The 17,130-nt window shown below is 43.2% G+C and overlaps 1 protein-coding gene across 1 annotated transcript in view; it reads left to right on the forward strand.

Annotated features, from left to right (window-relative positions):
• Nucleotides 1–17,130, forward strand: part of pcdh7a (protocadherin 7a) — a 49,641-nt gene that overhangs the window by 25,331 nt on the left and 7,180 nt on the right. The window lies entirely within an intron of this gene.

Consider the following 17,130-nt stretch of genomic DNA (forward strand, 5'->3'; position numbering starts at 1 on the left):
ATTAATTATGCAGACTACACACATACACACACACGCACACACACACATATGGAAAGAACGAGTGAGGGTGCACTCGTGTTCCATTCTTCCTCTGCGTCAAAGGAGTCAGAGTGTGAGAATGATTGAGTCGCTCTGCGTCAGGGAGAGAGCGAATGAGAAATTGTGCAGTGAGAGAGAAAGAGTGCACTGTCCTTAACCGTGCACACTCATGTTTACGTGTGTGTGTGTGTGTGTGTGTGTTTTGTCTCGCCAGTATAACGCCCTCTTTGTGTGCCCCAAGCCACTCAGTGTCACTCACACACACTGAGACTATTGTCAAGACGTTGGCCGATGCGCCCCCAAGGCCATTTGTGTGCCACTCTGTCCATCACAAAAGGGCAGAAAGGGCTTCACTTAAGTCAGTGGTGTCCAAACGCCTACCCTTGGGCCACATGTGGCCCGTGTCCCATTTTCAACCAACTAGCAGAACCAACCAGCCACATACTCTGAAGTTAAAATAGCATTTAATGCATCCTGCTTGACATTACTGTGCTTTCAGTTATCCACTTGATAGTACCAGCTCTGCTCTACTCCGTTTGTTTATCTGCTTCAAACCATGTCACATTGATCGCTTCATTTCAAACAAGACACAACAATGGTTATTAACTCGTTGAGCACCGTCGATTAATTTTTTATTTAGATTTTTTTATGGGAATGGGCAGATGAAGCACTTGATGAGATTGTTAAGATGTAGCTTAAAAAAAACATTGATCAACTTTTCTCAATAGAATGCAGAACCCCGTGAACATGGCGGATCTTCGGAAATATGAATTTATAAGCACCTTGTGGCTGATCAAAGTGTTTTTCACGTTAAATCTACAATAAAGAGTGTCACACGAGAGAGAATAGATGGCAGAATTATTCAAATTTAGAAGTAGTAGAGATGAAGTAATGTATGCATGTACTCACACACACACACACACGCACACTACTAAATACTACTACAACTAAATGACGTGTAAGAATTTTATATTTCATGAACTTCACAAATTATTCGCATATTATTTTTTTCTTTAATTCATTATTCTGTCATTTTGCCAAAAGAACTAAACAACTGTTCGAATTTTTCAGGCATCACTAAAGCAAAAATATTCAGCATAAAATCTCTCTTGCCATCAAATATATCTTTTCACATAAAGCTTGTTTTCCGTATTCTTCGGTCCAACATGGGTGATTTGGGTGAAACCAACCCATGTTCTCCCATTACTGAACAAATGCCATAAGGTAGAAGCACATTTTGAATGAACGAAGAAAGTCTAATGTTTCATTTGGTAGTTTCTGTGTTTACGTCATCATAAAACACAATGTTCTGTGAGCCTTGATAGATCAGTGAAAATGCTCCAAATTGCTCAAAATATTCTCCTTTTGGAAAATGTCTGGCATTGAAAGAGTTCATCGGTTTCACGGGCGAGGTTGGGATTTTGCTGTCCCCACTTGTGCGTTACCGGCTGCAAGGAGGATTATTGGGTGACTGCATGCCATTTATATATGGATGATTTTTGTGGTTGTTGGCTTTGCTTTGGCAGTATCTTGTAGCATCTTAGGACGTTTCACAAAAAGCTCCAAAAACATAAATTGGTGAGTTTTTAGCCAAAACAGAAATCTTTATGATATCTAAGCATATAAATTACGTTAACATGGCGATGATAAATCTGCTGGACCAAAGGTTGATTGTATGACATTTAGGCTGTTTGAATCTGGAGGCTCCGCTGTTTCTGTGTGCGCATTTATGAATTGGAGTGTGTGGTCTTGGCGGGGCCAAGGCCAACGCTGCATTTTGTCCTATCTGACGGCACATTAGGCCAAGCTCTGTTTAACCTTGTAGCATGACTGACGCTGATTCTAAACTGGCGGGATGGATTTCAGTTTGTTGTGGCGCGTCGTCACGTCACCCTTCTCTCGGTTCAGCCCGCCGAGCATCACAACACGACAACTTGATGTGGGAGAGCGAGAGGCCAGCGAGAGATGTACGGCACAGACGTGGCCAGATATGATGAACGACACAGCGAAAAAAAAAAACAAATGCGACTTGTCGCAGATAAAAGTGACAGCATATGGAAAAGGGAGAGTGGACAGAATGCCAAGAAATAGGAAGTGTGTATTTGGAGGTGGAGGAGAGAACTTGCAATCAGATATCTGCTGTCCTTAATTGACTGTCTATTGTTCACAGCGACACTTCTAATTACTCTCAACAGGGTGCACGTGTGCGTTATTGTGCATGCGTGCTTATGTGTGTGTGAGTGATTACATCCTCGTCTTCACTTTTACGCTACCATTCACTGCCTCCTCACAGTGATGCCATTGTCCACACTCCTCTGGTCAAGACTTAATGGACATTAGCAATGCGCCTAACGCGCACACAATTAGAGTCTAATGGTCCACACAAGTAGCGCGCAGTCATACATATGTATGGACGCCACTCGCACACACAAACACACACAGGGTCCCTTGTGCGCCACCATCCTGTTGGCGTCTTTTTCCCACAATGCTCGTTGTCATGGGTATTTATAAGAGAATGACTGTTATAGGGATGAGCCGTGGAAAGCCATCACGAGTGAGCTGCACACACACAAAAAAAAAAAAACAAAAAAAACACTGCAACAAAAGGAGCTAATCTGAGTCATGGGCATTTGTCCGGTAAGCCTGGCCTCACATCACACTCTATGAGCTTTTGTTGCTGTTTTGTTTTCAACCCCCTATACATGGCCCGGGCTGCACAAAGGGATAAACATTTCAAAAGCCTGAGAACAGAGTCAGTGATTTTCACAGTTTTTCTGTGTGTGTGTGTGTGTGTGTGTGTGAGCAAGCCCAGATGGAGGTTGGAAGTAGGCAAGTTTGGCCAATGCCAAAATGGACAGCTTGTTGGTAACAAAGCTGTGGTGTATAGCAATGCGGTAGGCCAGAAGTGATCCCTCCATACACACGCACACCCACACACACACTTGTACAGTAAATACTTAAAGGCTATTATTGTGAGTTAAGTGGACACTAGCTGCGGTTAAGCTTTAATTGCTCCCAGCAAGAAAAAGTGATCTACGGTCTTAGAGTTTCTGCATTGCACTGCAATGGTGTTTATCAGGGAGCGGGCATGGGTAGTACCACTGGTGCCCGCGTGAGGGGTCCGCACTGCTGCAGCAGAGAGAGAGAGAGAGAGAGACTGCATCAGGGCGATCAGATGACCTCGCTGCTGCAGTTAATGTTTGCTGGCACTCAGACACAAGGCTAAGGCTCTCCCTCATATCACGAGGCTGCTGTACTACAACTTAGCATGTTTCTGTCAGTCCGCGTGTGTGTGTGTGTGTGTTGTGTACGTGTATTTGGTGGGAACAAAGGACCATGCCACAGAGTAGGTATAAGTAGCTAACGCAGTTCTTTATTCCTTACTTTAGGTCTTTATTGAGTCTTTCTGTACTTGTGCCGCACTCCCCCCCCTCCCTTTTCTCTGCACCTCATGCACCCCTCTTCCTCCCTCCCAACCCTCTCTGCCTCTCCTTAGCTCCCCCTCTTCTTCCTCTCTCTGCAGTGCAGCATGGTGATTATCATTCCTCTCACAGAGTCAGGCCTGATAGTCAGATACTGCTGAGCACCCTTCTACATCACCTGCTCCTAGAGGGAGCAATGGAGGGAGGCAGACACAGAGAGAAGTGAGGAGTGAAGGAGGAGGTCTGCAGAGAGAGAGAGAGAGAGTGTACATGTGTGTGTGTAGAGGAGAGGGGAGAAATGTGGATAGGAGGATGCTAGGCGAAAGAGTGCAGGGGTATGAAAAAGGGACGCTGCTCTAGCTGCAGAGGTGGTCCCACTGCAACAAGCTGCATATAAATGTGTGTGTGTGTGTGTGCGTGCAAATAAGTGTGCCTAATGCGTATGTCTTTCCACTATTTGCATGGCGGCCGAGGATGTGTTATGGCAACAAGGCGCCCTGGCTCATCAACATGTGGGTGCAGACAGTTGCTGATTGTTTCGCATCTTCCTTCCTCCCACCAGCTGTTTCAACTTGCTCCAAGTCATCTTCTGCATTCTGCAAATACCATAAGAGTTTAGGCAAAAAGACCCCATATAGCCACCCCACCGCTGGTCAAAGTCTGTCAGTCTGACCAAACAACACAAACTCACCAAAAGTATTTATTTATTTTTTTACCTCCACCAAGGAGGCTGTTTTAATCATTGTTTGAAAGCAGAAACATTTATTGCAGGAGAGGGCTTTGGGGGGGGGGCAAAAGGACCTATAGGATGTGTTAGTACAGATCTAGACAAAATATTTCTATATTAGTATAAATGTCATTATGTGACACACGCATACGATTATAACGATCCAATATCAAAAACTAATAAGGAATATAGTCAGGTATAGTCATGACTCTTGAGAACCAAATAGTGGTGGGTCTCTATGTGCGAGTGTGCTAAGTGTATCAATTTAGTGTGCTGTTTTTCTCATTTATCCAATGTTTTTCTTCATCTCCTTCCTGTTTCTCTACCGGTCCGCTTGACCTCACACTTAACGCTCAGTAAACAACACATCTGTTCTTTGCAGCCAAGTCTCAAGGGAAACGCATTCCATGTCACTCACTGTACTGAACCACACACACACACGCACACCCCCACACACGCACAAATGCACTTCTATATTTAAATTAGTTGCATGTATATATATATATCACCTTCAAATGAATTGTTAACACATCTGTCTCGTTCGCGTGACTTATTGTGAAATGCTCCCTGTCAGCATATTTCACTACGTCTTTGATGCATAACTTGGCAAAAAGGCGCAGATGGCTTCAAAAGATTCATATATGAACGGTTTCATGAACAAGCCTAAAACTCACGACAAAGCCTGTGAGTGCACTCAAATCACACAGAGGTCAAAGGTGAGTTTGCTCTCTTCGCAAGGCCCTTTGGCAAAAAGGATGAAGCAGACAAGTAAAGAGACGATAACAAAGCACAGTGTTCAGCCTTACGGACTAGTTTTGCGTTGATGAGATAAAACAAAGCATCAAAGATATTCATCTTCATATCTCACCAGCTAATTTCACACTTAAGGCACATGTAGGGGGAAAAAGATAAAATAAGCAGCGGTGGAGCTAATGAAATATTCATGGCGAAATGCTAAAGAGTGCGAGAAGTATGTAAACTGGTTGAACATTTTAGAAGACCCCAATTTCTCTAGTTTTTATTAAGCAGTTCAAATCTATTAATCAAAGCAACTGTAGAAAGCAAAGCAACCTCCTACTGTTGAGAAGCAAAATTTATTTTTAAGCCACTGGACCAAATACAAATTGAGAATCGTAAGTGGGCATACGTTGTCAAGATAACAGAGAGAAAACCGGTTTCCAGTTCGGGGAGATATTGGGCCCTATTTTCGTAGACAGGCGCACGTTCGCTCAAAAACTGTCGCAGCTTAATTTTCGTGCTGGTCTAGTGCACCGTGTTTGGGAATTTGGCAGATCGGCTACGCTTAACTGGGCGGACCGAGGGGGTTTTCTTTTATATGGCAATGACAATTTGGTAACAGAAAGTAGACCAGGTTGTGAGCCAGGTGGTGTAACGAAATTTTGGTGAATTTGCAAGACAGATTCTGCGCTCTGCGTATATTTGTGGTGGCTGCCCTCGTATGTCATTCCTAAATATTACATCAGCATACATAGATCACTGCATTATTATTATTATATTATATTATAATTATTATTATTATTTTAGGGGGGGCACTCAAGACTCAGGGGTTGAAGGCAGTCTTCAAATGTTTACTTCGCAGCGGCCAACTTTACATCTTCCTGCAGTTCCTTACAAACATACTTTGTGTGCGCCAAGCTCTAACACAGACTTCATCGAGTCAGGTCTTCATCTGTTAGTCATTGCAAGCAGTTTACAAACCTGAATTTCCCAGACAACTATCTGGGGGAAAAAAAGTACTTGACGTGTTTACCCGTTGGTGACAATAAAAAGTTGGATTCCAGTTGATGAATGTAAAAGTCCACGGCAGTGAGTGACTAGATTCATGGAAGCGAAGAACACGGGTAGCGACACAAAGTGAAGTTTCATCGATAGTGTTTAAGTCAATAAATGGTCAGACAACAACTGTGTGCTTATAAGAAAAGTATTCATCGTTGAATAAAAACTGGGTTGACACTTTACGTCACTGGTACTAAAAAGTATGAAGACTGCTCCCTTTTCTAGAAAAAACAAAACAAAAACCTGTGTGTTTGTGTGTGCGCATGTGCTTGTGTGTGCATTGATGGAGTTTCAGTGCAAAGTAAATATTTTAATATGTATCCTTTGAAGCATTAATATTAAAATTTTGCAACAGAAAAATTCACATCATTATTTCTGGAAGCGAATTTATATATGTTGCCAACTGCGCCTCATTTAACTGCCTTAGTAATGCGTTGCAATAATTTTGTAGTCATTTAGTTGTGTCTAGCAGAGTGTTTATTCCATTAACCTAATTTTCATTTTTGCTAATACGGCTGAAACAAGCCACACAAAGAATAGGTCTTCCCTCCCTTTAGGGACCGCTAAGCCCCCTCAAAGTATTTGGTAAATCTGCCCTTTAATTGAGTCTTACAATATCCCATGTGAATGGCCATGATCCACTTTTTGCCATGGAAATAATCACATTGAACGAGCAAAGACATCTCCACGAAATGAACTCGACTCTTAAGGACAGCGAGCGGCATCATTTGAATGCAAAGTTTCACCCCTCAATCTCTGTTTAGGAAAATATCAACTACCTGACAGGCGAGATTGCAAAGAGGATGTCAGGTGTCTGTTTGATTGACGGCCGGCCTCTGGCTGCTTCCACAACAAAAGCGTAACAGCACCAGCGGAAAAATAACTCGGTAACAAATGCAATCGTGCGTGGATAAAAGAGGTATCCCTTGTGATAGCGGCCAACGGCAAGTTAAGATTTGTGTGAGGAAGATAGGTATTGTCATCCATCCTTACACGTTAAACTTATGGATGTCGGAAAGTTGTCCTTTCAGTCTTTTGGGCAGGTCATCGCCTCCAGTCTGATCTACTTAGTATATTTCGAGTGATCCCATTTGATATCACTGTGTTTACATTCACGAGTTGAAATGTATCGACACAAGCACAGCAGCAATATGGAAACAATATTGACCGATACATCGGTTAGCTGGCCTGGGCTGAATTTTCTGCTCACTGTTTTGATTAATCTGTACTTCCACATTATTTAACTGACGATTATTTAGCTTCTTTAACGTTCTATACACTTATTATGCACCATGTTTAAACAATATTCAATGATTTGTTCTTGTACTGCAAGTTAGATTGTTTTGCAGATGTTACGATTGTGTATATCTGTGTTGTTTGGGCAGACGTAGATGTATACTGTATTAGTTGTTCCCTGCGTATTCGTGATTTACAATTTCCTTTTTGGGGGGGGGGGCTTATCTTCCTGTATTCTTTGAAAGAAAACCGCTTTTTTTGTGCTCAGGCCAAAGCTTGTTTGAGGCGCAAATCTCTAAAATCAAACAAACAAAAGTTGTTGTTTTTTTAAATGTGTTTTAGGCTATTCTATTGTAGTATCTATTTTTTGGGTAAAGAAATACACATTTTTAAATCCTTCAGAATTTACTTCTCATTTGAATCGCACTGAGATTAAATGATACCAGCCAAAACTGATATTAAACCGACCCGTTTCGTATACAAGTACCTTATCCGTCGTGCTACTTGCGAGAAGTCTTCGAAAGTCTGGTTCCAAATGCGCGCCATTTGGATTTGTAATGAATCAACTTTGTTGTCTACCTGCCAGAGATAGTCTCATCATCACTGTCAAGATATGTATTCCTTCATGTCACTATTGCTAGCGTTAGCATTTAGCAACAGGAAGGGTAAAATGCGTAACTTACTCATAATAGTTTACTGACCCTTTTTGGATATGCACTTGGGTTTTTTTTTTTTTTTTACTTTACATATTGTCAACAAGCCTCATCGTCCCATCAGTACGAGAGTCATCACTTGATGACCAGATGGTGATTAGCAAGGCGACATTAAAAAATTGTTTAGAATGGTCCCTCATAATTTCCACATTGTAAAAAAGATTTGGAAGTTATAGCTGATCATATTTGCTGTCGGGGGCGGCACGGTGGCCGACTGGTTAGCACGCTGGCCTCACAGTGAGAGACAGCATCGGGCGTGCGTTCGATCCCGGCTCCTGCCATCCTGTGTGGAGTTTGCATGTTCTCCCCGTGCTTGCGTGGGTTTCCTCCGGGTACTCCGGTTTCCTCCCACATTCCAAAAACATACATGGCAGGCCGATTGAACACTCGAAATTGCCCCTAGGTATGAGGGTGAGTGCGGATGGTTGTTCGTCTCTGTGTGCCCTGCAATTGGCTGGCAACCAGTTCAGGGTGTCCCCCGCCTACTGCCCGAAGATAGCTGGGATAGCCTCCAGCACCCCCCGCGACCCTAGTGAGGAGAAGCGGTACAGATGATGGATGGATGGATGGATTTGCTGTCGGTTATGTTTATTGTGATAATTACATTTGGCAGAGTTCCACAAAGAGAGCCTGCAGTGTAAAATACTAATAATTGCCCCTCAAAATGCAACAACTGCTTGTTGTGAACCCCTAAATGCATGTAGATACTGCAGAGATCCCAAAGGAATCCAGACAAACCACGTTTGTTGTCTTGCTGTGTGTGTGAAGTTCGTCCTGTTGATCCATTATGCAGAACAGCAGGACACAAACTCACACATCCAACTGCAGTGCACGATTCACACAAACGCAACCGGGCGCAGATGTTGTATATATACAAACACACGTGTTGAATATGCAGACACATGTAACAAGAAGAGAGGGAGACTGTTAATTAACTCCAGCTTGTTAATTCTCTTTGAACCGACTGGTGAGGAGGTTTACACGCTAATTACCTTGATGGCTGAGGCAACCTGTGCACGTACGCACACGTGCAAATCCTCACATTAAAGACGCAGCGCGCGCGCATCCTCACCGGCTGACATAACACATCTTGCGGGCTTTGAAAGCCTTATGCATGCCTTTAAAGCACGCTTTCACAAAGGCGTGAAGTCTAGCTCGTAAGCATATGTACACATAGATAGACGCGTACACACTAGTGTAAACGGTATGAAAATTAAAGCTATTTTTATATGATTCCAATCCGCCCACTACTGTGTCTAGATTCCTTTTGCATACACACTGGCCAACTCACACGCAGCACAGCGGTGTGAAGCTCCCACGGCACTATTGAACACTAATGGCCTGTGGAAGATGTACAGGAAGGGGTTTTTAATGTCCTCTGTCGAACTCAATTAATATTCTATCAGGCATGAATTCATGACTGCACCTTTCTCACCATTCATCAGTGTGTGTCTGTGCACATGTGTGGTCTTATGCGTAATGCAGACACTCGTAAAAGCTGAAGAGCAGCTACAATAGCACCCTGGGGCAGAGCATTTCTAATTTGGATCAGCTAAACGTTATACACGTTCATAGATGCCTATGAATATGGAGTCTCTCCTAGGACTCCATATTCATAGAAAGCGAAGCCGCATCCGTGCGTAAAAAAATGACACAACTTGATTTTCATGCCGATGCAAACCTATTTTGGCCTGTTTGGGAATTCGTCCAACCGCAATGCGCCATGGTGGCCGTTTTGATGGACCGGGGGCATTTCCTTTGAAATGCACCTGGTTCAGGCACATGAAAATGGAGTGGCACAAAGTCGTCCGAAAATAACGCCTGCTGGAAGCATGTTTAATTTGGTGCGACCCTGCTGATGTGCTGGTAAAAAGTCAAGATCACCACCATAAGCAGTAAATCGTAGCTGTCCTGGGAAAAACAAATGTGTCCAATTTGGTCTTTTTTTTTTTAAATCTCCGTTAATTTGATGTCTGTAACGTGGAAACCCTATTAACTAATTCACTAACAGCTGAATAAAAAAAAAATAAAAAATTTGACGTCTTTATCCGTCAATGGTAGTGGATGAGTTAAGGTGAAAAATATCTATCAGCCTACTTTGTGCACCTTAATCGACCGCAGGATGTAAGCAAATCAGTTTTTTCTTCTACCACGTATAGGACTAGGACACGCCTTTTGCACATTTCAAGAGAATGGTAGGAGTTTCTTCAATTGGCATCAAATCAGGTCGACTGTGTTCATGCCCACAACGGCGCAAAACGCCCTTGATAAAACATGCCACGCCAATTTGCCAAAACTTGGTCTAACTCACCTCGCTGTAGAATTGGATACAAAAAATAGAGACCTTACCTCAACTAGATTCATTCATTTAGATTCTAGAATGTAATTTGACGGCTAAAGGACACAGTAAGCCAATATCTACAGGGAAGTAGGCTGGTGACCAAGCTTGGTTTAGTAATTTACGCCCATCCAAAAGATTTGTAATTGCCTATTTAAGGTTCAAGATGCCCCAAACAAGAGGTAATGTTATTTCTTCACAAAACGATGCTCCTTCCCTCACCTCGATGTAGTTCCATAGCACCGAGATTGGCTTTAAATGGCTTTAGCCTGAGGACAAAAACAGCAAAAAAGGTTTGTTGTTCAGTGAATAACAGAGGATGGGTCCCCAAAACACTTACTCCGTCGGTTTTTCATCCCACCCACCCATAATTTTGTACAAAATGTGCTCGCAAAATTCTGACAAACCTCAACGGGGTTTCATGAGCAAAGTCAAAGCAGTAGTTATAAAAACACCACTTTGACATCAAATTATTGACTTGAACATTAAAGTCTAATTAAAAAAAAAAGTAGCAGCTGGGCCGAGATGAAAAGCAAAAGCATGAAGGTCATAACACATTCAGTTTGGACACTAATTGATTTAACGAGTCAAATTTTTGCCGAAGATCCATGTAGATTTTAGGATGAGAGCGAACAAGGCAGGAAGAGTGAAGGCGTTATGGTCAATAAAGCTTGCCGTGGGGAAGAAGAGAGGGACTCATAACGAGGTCAAGGACACATTATTGATCGACACATCATAAGGCTGACTAGTACAAAGAAGTGGAAGAAGGGAGGCTCGAAAGAAGGTAGTCCAAAGAGAAGAGTGAGAGTTACTGTTGTGAGAAGCAGATTTGACTGCATTCAGAAGGATGGCTGGGGGAGGAGTTTCATTGCGGCGCGAGAATAAAGTGGAGGGGAAATAAAATTAGCAGGGTGAAAGAATGAAAGAGGGCACCTCAGACCAGCAAGGGAACCAGAGGGAAATTGAATTACACTGAATTATGGCTGAACTGATGAAATCTGCAGCGGAACAGACAGACACACAAGCGCACACATGAACACACACGCTTTAGGCGCCTAGAGATCATTCATTAAAAAAAAAAATGAAAAATTACACATTTTTCAAGTTGTAAATCCAAACTCTGCAGCAAAACTACTCGTATTTTATGCCATAGTCTGTATGCTTTTTATGATCCTAAGCAGTTGAATTCTTGTCCCATTTGTCATTCTTGGTACTGTGAGGAATTACACGAAATTATTCTTAACAATTTTTTTTATTAATTACCTCAAAGGTTGAATTGAAGTAGTTCCAGGAAGCTGTTCCCGCTCTAATTTATTCCAGTTTTCCAAAGGAAATATTCATTTAGAAACTATGTTTTAACAGTGTTTTGCACAACATCTATATATATATATTGTCGTGTTTGTACCTTTCGGTGCGATGGCGATGCGTGGGTAGAGTCACACGACAAGGAATCTTCTCTCGTCAACTTTACTTGCCTCCAGTAACAATGAAGTCACAATCACAGCTGTTATCGTTGGAGATGATACACCGTGTTGTGTCGGTCTCTAGCTCGGGCACAGACAGCGTTTGAGCAGTGTCCATGCAGTGAGCCGCGAGTACCATACAACAAGATTAATCTTTTATCAAACAGTCTCGCGATCATAAACGGTAGTCATAACATCGCGTTGCATTCACTGACCAAACATAGGCTGGGAAAAACCAAAGCACAATAGCACTGCATAGTCCTAGGCCCTTTAACAAGTTAACTGCACTACAATATATATATATATATATATATATATATATATATATATATATATATGTATATATATGTGTGTGTGTGTGTGTGCGCGTGTGTGCGTGTGTGTGTGTGTGTATACATTATGACATTATGTCTCTTTTGTAGCATTTTTATGCTCGGATAGGTTACAGTTGAATTCCATATTACACATGTTTGCTTCCTTTTAGAGTTTCCACTTTCTTTCTCTAATAGCCAAAGAAAATGCCATAGTGAAGGGCTCCCCCTTGGCTCAACCTGCCTTTCAGTTTCATTTTGAATCTGCAATATTTTCTAAACAATTTTTTCGACATTATTTGTTATTTCATTCCACCTGCAACCATAACCAAATGTGAAAAACCACTAAGGTATTTGCTTTAAGACAGCAGTGAAGAAGGTAATATGACTGTGGAAATTAACCTGCGCTGAGTTGCCATAGTTACATACTCTCTTGTCGAAACTTGGATGTTTTTCTGAGAAGGCACCCAACACCTGACTTGTGTGCATAGTAAAAGGGCATCAGTGTCCCGAGTTTTCTTTTAGCCATGAGAGGAAAACAATTTGACAGCTGGTGCAAATCAATTAAAAGTGACGACAACAGCCCCGATGTCAAGAAAATAAATCTGGTGACTCAAACCATTCAAATAAGATTAAGAACGTTATCTATTTTAGTTTTGCAATGACAAATCTTCTTCCGCTTGCAATAAAATAAGCAAAGCCCAATAGAAAAAGACATTTGAACAACTGGCCAATGCGGGAATTGTCTGTCCATTTAATCAAATAGTTCAAATGGCGCTTCTCCATTAGCCCGGTTGGCCCCAAGTGTTGAGCTAAATGGTTAGAACCATCTCGGAGGTGGTTTTAAAACCATCTGGGACCGAGTGGGGCCGCGTTGTCATTGTCAGATGATTGCAGGACAGCCATGCAGCAAGGAACTCTGCTACACACACGCAAGCCAGAGCTGCCTTAATTCGGGCTGTGGCCAAAGTCGTAAAAATACAATATTTCACTGGGATCAGGCCATAATGTGATAAATCGCATTTTGGTGAATTTCATATTTTAAAAAAAATCCATGCTATTGGTCAGTCTATCCATGTTGGAGCTACTTTGCAACATTATTGACCCGTCTAAAGTGTTGAAAATGGCTTGCTCTCTTTCACAATTGAATGTGGAAATAGTGACTATTTTGGAGGGACACGGTTTTGGCCCGACGTCAGCGATATAAAATAGCATAATAATGTTTTACAACAATGCTGAACCATATACACAATTTCATATGGCTGAATCATTGAAATTTGGAATAAAAATGTTCACGAGCGCATTCACAACACACCAGGTCCCATTCACGTGAATGAGAGGTCTTTAGTCGCAGAGAGGAGTCTCGCTGCTCTCCCTGCCTGACAGGCATGGCCTCCAAACTGAATCTAAATACATCTTCAGAGAAAATTAAAAAAAAAAAAAAAATTATCTTATATTTAGTTTCAAATTTATTCAACTGCAGTTACAAACTAATGAAATTAAATTCAGATTCATTTTTTCACCTTAATAAATTCAATTTGGTGGCACATAGTTTAGCGCATGTTTGGGGTTAATGGAAAAGCGGCAATAGAGGACCTACAGGATATCAATATCCGGTCTTGTTCATCCGCAAAAATGTTTGATGATCCCTGAAACCATAGATTTGGCCAAATTATAACTAAGGGGTTGAACTTTTATTAATATAACTAATGAATTGATTAAGCGTAAATTCCAAATACATGTGTCTTTATAGTCGTGTTTCCCAGATGAAGCCACTGTGAAAACAGCTTCCATCTCGAACCGAAATTGTCTTCTTAATTAATTTTGCTGTCCTTTCTCTTTTATGTGTATTAGATGAGATGTTCAAATATTCCCTCTATGTCTGGAAGAAAAGAAAAGACTTTTCATCCTAGCCGTCCATCACGTTCCCCTCCAGATTATCCCGAGGCGACATTGTATCAAGTCGAGGTTTTTCCCGCCCTAATCTGTAGTTATATAATTTTTTTTTTTTTCGCTCTTTCTTCCTCCCTCGCACACGGCGTGTTTCAAAGTTGATGGAAATTGAAAGGGTTTTAATGTTGAGATGTTCAGGTAAACGAGTTTGAGAAGAGCTATGAGCTGTGTGTTCTAGAAATTGGCTCCTGGGTGCCGAGTGATCCCTCAGGGCCATACGGAGTCATTTAACACTCTGTGATGTACGCTTCCTCGACTCCGTTCACTACACGGAGGTGATTTGTGTGTTGGAAATCACAGCAGGTGTGATGCCGACTTTGAGGGAATGATGTGGACTTACTGATTCATCATTTCCCCTGGAGCTTTGGCAATGACGGTCTACTGTTGGACACCTCCTGATTGCATTTGAATGTGGTTGCAAACTACCAAAAGATTTGAAAATGTTTTATGGGAATAAAATTTACCATTTTTTCACAACCATAAGGTGCACCGTATCGCACCGCTTTACTTTATTGAAGTATTTAACACGGCAGGTTCCCTCTGGTCATTGTCAGAGTCTGTTTCGTTGCCGTGTGGCCCGTCAGAACTGATGCAAAACTGGAACAACAGTGCAAGCAGACACGTTAGCCCAATTATCCACAATCCATTCTCAAATTGTGGCGCAACTCACCCGGTGCTGCCTCCCCGTCTTCGTAAAGATGAGTTTGCCATCTGTCCTATAGAAGACCCCTTCACAAATTATAAACCATGTGACGACTTAGCTGAAGGCAAAAACATACAGCGCGGTTGTTTGAAAATGTCGTACATATATTATAAGGCGACCCGACCATTTTGGAGAAAATTTGGAAAAACAAAAAAAAAAAGTCTTTTAAGGAAAATACGCTATATAAATATAACTGCTCATCAGATGATGCTTCAAGTTCAGTCTCAGTGCAAAAGATGCCCTTTGGCACACTTATGTAAATTAATTACATCCAACTAAGAAATGTTTGATATGGTAAAACATGCTTAAAGCTACTCTCAGAATCAGAATCAGAATCAGAAATCCCTTTATTGTCAATGTACTCAAGTGTGCAACGAGATTAGAGAGCTCCCCTCTCCAGTGCAATACAACTATAATTCAGATAAATATATAAATTAGATAAATAAGAAAATGGAAAATAATACTGAATAGGATATATAAAAACACATCACGTTGCTGTTCTGCAAGGTAAGGGTGGTCGTGTGTGCGTGTGAGAGTTTAGAATGGAGATGGCTCTTGGAAAGAAACTGTTTCTCAGTCTATTGGTCCTTGATTTGATGCACCTGTAGCGCCTGCCAGAGGGCAACAGGTCGAACAGGTGTGAGTTTGGGTGGGTATTGTCTTTGACGATGTTGAGAGCCCTTCTGAGGCACCGGGCGGTGTAGATGTCCGACAGTGAGGGGAGAGGGCAGCCAATAATCCTTTGCGCTGTTTTGACTGTCCTCTGGAGCCTCACTCTGTCCGCCTCAGTGCAGCCGCTGTACCAGGTGGAGCCACAGTACGTCAGCAGGCTCTCAATGGAAGAGTGGTAGAAGGCCAGCAGCAGCTTCCTGTCCAGGTATCTTTACCACTGCTGTGGTGTTGTGTGTCCAAGAAAGGTCATCGGAGATCTGTACTCCCAGGAACTTGAACGTGTGGACCCTCTCCACACACACGCCTTCGATGCAGGGGGGGGGCGGCACCGTCTTGTTCCTCCTGAAGTCGATGACGATCTCCTTTGTTTTTGCAATGTTGAGTTGCAGTCTGTTGTCCTCGCACCAAGCCGTTAGTCTCTGGACCTCCTCTCTGTAGGCTGTCTCGTCACCTTCTGAGATCAGACCGACCACTGTCGTGTCGTCAGCAAACTTGACGATGGTGTTGTTACCGTCGGCCGGGCTGCAGTCGTAGGTGTAGAGGGCGTACAGGAGAGGGCTCAGCACGCATCCTTGAGGGGAACCGGTGCTCAGCATGAGGGTGGAGGACGTGTAGGGGCCGAGCAACACCGTCTGGGGTCTGTTGGGCAGAAAGTCCTTAATCCAGATGCGTGTGAGGGCAGGGAGGCCGAGAATGTCCAGTTTGGCGACGAGGATGTCTGGGATGATCGTGTTGAATGCCGAGCTGTAGTCCACAAAGAGCATCCTTGCGTAGCTCTGCTGTTGTTCCAGGTGGCCCAGCACAAAATGCAGAGCAGTGTCGATGGCGTCCTCAGTGGATCTGTTAGCCCGGTATGCAAACTGGTAGGGGTCCAGAGTGGGAGGAAGGCAGTCCCTGATGTGCTGGAGAACCAGCCTCTCGAAGCACTTCATGATGACTGGCGTGAGAGCAACAGGACGGTAGTCAATCAGGAGGACTGCGGGTGATTTTTTGGGGACAGGAATAATGGTGGAAGTTTTCAAGCAGGAGGGGATGACTGCTTGAGCCAGGGAGCGGTTGAAGACCCTGCAGAAAACATGTGACAGTTGGTGGGCACATGCTGTGAGGACCTTGCCTGGTATTCCGTCGGGTCCAGTAGCTTTCCTGGGGTTAATAGTCAGGAGTGCGCGCCTCACATCGTGTTCCTCTACGGTGAGTGGGGGGGAGTTGAGGCATGAAGTGCGGGGGTGTGACGGTTGGGGCGAGTCAAAGCGAGCGAAGAAGCAGTTAAGCTCCTCTGCCAGCGATGCACTCGGGTCTACAGAGGTCGTGCTGCTGCCTCGGAAGTTGGTGATGCTCCGTAGACCCTGCCACACCTCCCGTGGTCTGTCACACACATGCTGAAGTTCGACTTCAGAAAGTGAAATCGGAGAGGTCAAAGCCTCTGGAAGCGTGGTGCCCATGCACTTGGCGAAAAAACGGGCATAATTTCATTTTTGTACAGGCGTGAATCTAGTCTACCATGTATGAGGCCGTGTTGTGCCTCTCTGGCGTTCCGGCGTATGATGTTGCCTCACCCCCGACGCATCCAAACATTTAGTAACAGAAAATAGTCCGCGCCGCAGGGAATCCATGGCCAAGTTGTTTTGATCATCACGTGCCACCAGGGGGACAAGAGGTCCAAGACGTCTGACGTGCGGGTGCAGTGTCCTTGAGCAAGGCTGCAATAACCCGAACTGCTGTTAGAATTGCTGAGGCGATTGGTAGCAGTAAAAAT

The sequence above is a fragment of the Idiotropiscis lumnitzeri genome, chromosome 8 (genome assembly GCF_059441095.1).
Source record: "Idiotropiscis lumnitzeri isolate Australia: NSW breed Sydney's pygmy pipehorse chromosome 8, RoL_Ilum_1.0, whole genome shotgun sequence".
NCBI lineage: Eukaryota > Metazoa > Chordata > Actinopteri > Syngnathiformes > Syngnathidae > Idiotropiscis > Idiotropiscis lumnitzeri.